Source organism: Canis lupus, chromosome 17 (assembly GCF_048164855.1).
Source record: "Canis lupus baileyi chromosome 17, mCanLup2.hap1, whole genome shotgun sequence".
NCBI lineage: Eukaryota > Metazoa > Chordata > Mammalia > Carnivora > Canidae > Canis > Canis lupus.
Genome location: NC_132854.1, coordinates 29039341 through 29045503, shown reverse-complemented (window position 1 = coordinate 29045503; position 6163 = coordinate 29039341).

The following is a 6163-nucleotide window of genomic DNA, read 5'->3' as shown; positions in this document are numbered from 1 at the left end:
AAATATAAATGGCCTTAGATCTGGTGATAACTTTTTAGATTCAATATCAAAGTCATGATCCATGAAAGAAATAATTGATAAGCTGGACTTCATTAAAATTAAAAACTTTTGCTCTACAAAAGACCATGTCAAGAGAATGAGAAGACAAGCCACAGACTTGGAGAAAATATTTGCAAAAGACATATCTAAGAAAGGACTGCTATCCAAAATATACAAACAAGTCTTAGAATTCAACAATGATAAAACAAACATCCTGACTGAAAAATGAGCTCAAAGCCTGAACACTCAGCAAAGAAGATATACAGATGGCAAATAAGCATATGAAAAAAAAAGTTCGACATGGTAAGTCATTAGGGAACTGCAAATGAAAACAACAATGAGGTATGACTGATAGATATCACATCCAACAGAATGATCAAAATCCTAAACACTGACAACATCCCAATGCTGGCAAAGATATGTAGCAACAGGAACTCTTATTCATCACTGATAGGACAGCCACTTTGGAAGACAGTTTTACAGTTTCTTACAGAGCTAGATGCTCTCTTACCATACATTCCAGCAATCAAATTCCTTGGTATTTACCCAAAGGAGTTGAAAACTTATGTCTATGTGAAAAACATGCACACAGATGTTTACAGTAGCTTTAGTTATAATTGCTAAAACTTAGAGGCAACCAATATGTTCTTCAGTAGGTGAATGGGTAAACAAACTGTGGTACATTCAGAAAATGGAATATTATTCAGGAGTTAAAAATAAATGGGCTGTCAAGCCATAAAAAGACATGGAGGAAACTTAAATTCACATTACTAAGTGAAAGAAGCTAGCCAGGACAGACTGCAATCATGTGATTCCAATTATATGACATTCCAAAAAAAGTAAAATTATGGAGACAGTAAAAAGATTAGTGGTCGACAGGGATCAGCAGCGAGAAAAGGATGAATAGGTGGAGAACAGAGGATTTTTAGGACAGTAAACCTATCTGGTGTGATTCTATAATGGTGGATATATGTCATTTCACATTTGTCCAAGCCTATGGAAGGTACAACATCAAGTGTGAACTCTAAAGTAAACTATGGACTTTGGGTGATAATGATGTGTTAATGTAGGTTCATCAGCTGTAAGGAATGGGCCTCTGTGTTGGGGGATGTTGATGACGGGGAGGTTATGTATGTGGGGGCAGGGGTATATTGGAAATCTCTGTACCTGCTATTCAATTTTGCTATGAACCTAAAAGTTCTCTTAAGAAAAAGTTTTATTTTTAAAGTTTTCTATCATAAAAACCTACTAATTTAGTTCTATTTAAAAAAGAATCCAAAAAATAAAAAATAAAAAAATAAAAAAAGAATCCATATCACATGGATGATATTCTCTGACAGCAATAGCAACAGTGATACCAATAACAAAAGATAGTTTAAACAAAAAATCATTGATAGAATTTTTAAAATTCTGACTAGTTCATCAGTCATTACAAAAAAATAATAGAAATTGGAAAATATCTAAAACTGAATATAAATAAGCATACTTGGCTTCCAAAGATGGTAGCAACCACCAAAGGTCCACAGTAGAGGTGCTTCTAAGTAAAATCCTTTGCAAATTTATATAGCAAGTTCTAGAATTTCATTTTCATGACTAAAAATTATTGTAAAACAAATTGTCTCACCAGAGAAATTTTTTTGATCAACAAATTCAGCATATAAACCAAGGAGAGGAGAATGAGCAAATCTAAGACAAACAGTCTCGCAAAAACCTCAGTATTTGTAGTCAAAATGCAATTTTACCTTTTAAGTAAAACCTACTTCAAAACAAATGGAGGGAAATGTAGTTATACCTCTACCCTCTGCCTCCATTTCCTTTCTGTTAAACATTTTTTAAGGGCCTATGATGTACAAGACACCAAAAAAGGGGGTACACTGATGAATCAGACCCATTCATCACACGCATGAATCTCACCCTCAAAGAGCTTTCAGACTATCAAGAGAGATCAGCTCAGAAAGGTATCCATTGTATAAAATGCAGCAAGTGCACAGAGGCTTTTTCCGGTGTGTTATGTGACCACAGAGAATGGATACTCACCCCATTTGTGGTTCAAGCATGGCATTTGAAAGAAAAGGCCATGCAGGTTTCCCAAGGCATCAAATTGGTTTTTTGTATGCACAATGTAGCCCTCACAATTTAAGCAAAATGTACTAGAGAATTTAAATGTCTCTGAATTTTCCTGAGATACCTAAAACAGGCTCACAAGTAATTCATCAGCTTCTCAACTGTATTGCCTGAGGTAACTCAAAAGAAGGACAGAAAAAAACAACTGTTAACTTATTAGTAGCCCTGAGCAGATAATAGGGACTGAACTGGGACCTCTCTTGCAAGATCCTTGCAAAAACTGAGCTGAGCTTTTGGAAAAAGTTCCTTAGGGTAAGTAAGCACCAGCATATGACAGCACAATATTACCTCTTTGTAGTCCAATGTAAAAATTAACATTCCAACGATCAGACTGGAAAGAAGACAAGGACCTGAGCTACCATTACAATGTCTGTCTCTAGGTACTTGGGAAGGACAAACAGAAAGTAATAGGAGAGAACATGGCTCAACCTAATAGGACTGACTGTTACAGGGCGAAAGAAAAAGTGACTAAATCATTTGAATTTTTTATTTAATTGTATATATTTTTTAAAGCAAAACTGATTAAACTCACTCAAGTTAAAGTTCAGTGTCCTATGTTATTCACATCTGCCCATACATGAGCCTTCTTGAACTTTCCCCTGGCTCCAAGACCAGGATGAAAAATTATAAATAAGGGAAGGAGCAGACAGTACTTTGTTCAACAGATTCCAATCACCTTGCTGCCATGTGGTTGTCCTGGGACATCCCAGTTCTGAAAATGATTGTAGCACGTCAGGAAAAATATCACCTAACCCACAATATTTTCAGTGGCCAAGCCTCACTCAATCCAACCACCTGGTACACTGGGAGTTTCCATAGCTGCCACTCCACAAAGGGCTTCTCCATTACCCATTCCTGCCAAAGTTACTGGCTCTGTTTACTTTACTTCCTCTCAGGCTTTTCTTCCTTGAAGACAGGTATTTGTGCCAATCTAATACCCAGTTCATTGTATTTATTTTATGTATTTTCCACTTCAAATGTGTCAGGCTAGCTTGAGGCAGATCAAGCTGCATTGGGGGCCTAGCTACAAGATAGGTTATCACACTTTGAAATGTTTGTGTGTATGCATGAGAGCATGTGTGCACTCACAAGTGTGATTTGGAATTTGAGTGTTGCAAATAGTAAGTCCTTCAGAGTGTGTTTTGTTTCTTTGCCAGAGCACACTCAGGGCCTTTCGAGTTTGACTAATTTCCATGGCAAGAGCTCTGAGGAGTCAAGAGGCAGCATGTCCTCTGGGAAGCCAGTGGAGTTCTCTTCAAGGATGCTCAGTGAAAGACGAAATAAAAATATGTGCAGTGCATTGAAACTCACCAGGACCTTGCCAAACCAGATCCAGCAACTTGCCACTTGATTCTTGGAACTTAGATTATATTGGGCTTTGGGGGCTTTCTGTTTCTTTGCCTAGATTTCTTTTGCAATTATTGAAAATTAAATCTGATTTTGCTTGGTTTCCCTTGGTTTTCAAGCATGGTCACAGTTATTATTTTAAACAAAGGTCAAGGGCAGCCCCGGTGGTACAGCGGTTTAGCGCCGCCTACAGCACCAGTGTGCTCCTGGGCACCTGGGTTCGTGTCCCACGTCGGCCTCCCTGCATGGAGCCTGCTTCTCCCTCTGCCTGTGTTTCTGCCTCTCTCTCTCTCTCTCTGTATGTCTCTATGAATGAATAAATAAAATTAAAAAAATTGTTTAAAAAAAATAAGCAAAGGTCAATTCTCCCACTGATTAGGGAAAAGAGAGAAGCATTTGTTTTTCTGGTCACCACCAATATGATGCTCAGTTCAATTTCTATAGTTAGTGTGGAGGAACGGGAAAATGGAAGGCAAAAAGCCACATTTAAGTATTTCTGTAATGTGAACTTAATGTTAGAAGAGGTTTCTTTAACCATAGTAGAGACATTTGAGTGAGGATTTTTATTTTATGGCTTAATTTATTCTATGGCTCAGCTTTTACTTCTTCTTAAAGGAGAACTTTCCAATCCAGTGTCACCTTAGTAGATGTCATGGAGTCAGAACTGTATCATACACACACAAACACACACACACAGACACACACATGAGGGGTGTGTGTGTGTGTGTGTGTGTGTGTGTGTGTATCCCAAGGAAAGAAAATATAAAATGCCTCTTCTTTTTAGCTTGGCTAATAACTTCCAATCAAAACAGTTTTAAAGTAAAGGAGATGACCTCACTAATCTTGATTCTATAATTACAGACTCCTCTAGAGTCACAAATAAATTACTTTTAAAAATCAAATTCTAGTAGTTAAGCCACTTAGAAAATTACTATACTGGAATTTAATTCCAGTATGAAATTTACTACTATAGTGGAATTTAATTAAATGGTAAATAACATGATGCATGTAAAATTCTATACTAAAGAGTATGTCAAAATAGAAAGTTCATCATCAGTCCACCCAGGTGTAACTGAGCATTTCCATGTGTGGAGAGAGAAGCAGCAAGGGAAGGGAAGGATTATGAAAGAACTAGAGGAGTAAAGCAAAAAGAAAAGAGGTTAGGTTGATTGTTTGGAGACTTTGTAGGGATATTGGGTAATGGAATATTTATATAATTACTTAGGGCTAGACACAACAAATGCATGTGTTTGTAGCAGCCCCAATATTCAAGAAAATATATAGTGGTCTCACTTGAGCTTTGGAGTGAAAAAGCCAAAGGTCTGAACTCACACTCAGTCATTTACCAGCTATGAAGCCGGGCCAGTCCCATAACTTCTAGGAGCCTGCATTTCTTCATGTGAAACACATGAGATGAGCATTTCTTCCTTGAAGCTTTGTCATAAAAATTAAATAACCGAACTAGCAAACAAGTGAGCACAGTGCCTGGCACATAGTAACTGGTAGTCATTGCATATTTTTCCTTTCAGCTTTCTCTGCCCCATTCACCACCATCACCACTTGGGTCAAATGTAAGAGTTTGGAAATGTGATCATCTGAAATTAACATTCCATAAAGACGGGTACATTTTTACAGTAAGTTATGCAGCCACCCAGCTGTTCCTGTCATCACCAGCTTAATGAAACAATTTTGAATCGAACCCTTGCTAAGAACGATGTAAGTGAGCTAGAGTATGTCTAATCAGTGCTCCTGCTTAGACGAGGTTTCTGGAATGCACAGGGAACTGTAAAAGCTGGAGTTGGTTCCATTCAGTGGAAGAACAACTGTGACATCTAAAGGCAGACGGCTAGCTGAAACAGCGTTGGCTCAGAAACATGGAAAAAGCTGTCATGCAAATGGCAAATGCCATTGCTGTGTACTGAAATAGAGATGAAATATTCTTTCCTGCTATTTTTTAATGCACTTCCCTATTCGATACAGATCCCTTTTGCAATAAAACCATGAAGTCTTTCTGAAAAGTAAATATGTCCTTTCATTAATCACCATTTTCCACTTGCTTTTTTCAACTTCACGGCTGAAAGTCTGCAGGACCACAAACCTTCAACTAGTGTGCTACCTTGATTAAGGCACAAAACGTTAAAAGCAAATTACTATGAAAGTATGAAACAATTTGCACTTAATGTTTCAGTCATATCTGTAAAAAATATGACTTAAATATAGTTTTATTAATAATACATATTTTAATTAAACGGCTGGAGGTGCATCTAGCAGGAAAAATTGAATCTTCTCTGGATTTCACATACTGATATGATTCATGGGCAGTAAATATGCAAAGCTTTATGCCCATAAGGCAGTCAAACTCCAAAGCTGATATGCATGTTTTTATCTAAAAGAATGAAATCTAGTAAGGGCTAGAAATAATAATAATAACAGACTGCCAGAGCAGTGTAATGAATTGGCTCCAGCCAATAGTATCCTTTACCGTATCATAAAAATCATCCTTTCAGTCACAATTACACCCACTCCAACATTTATTATTACTTCCATTATCTCATTACACAAGGAAATCTTGTATATGTATTTATGCATATTGAAAAACTTCACAAATATTAACAATAAAATCCTGTGATAGGAGTGACTGCCTTCATGAAGC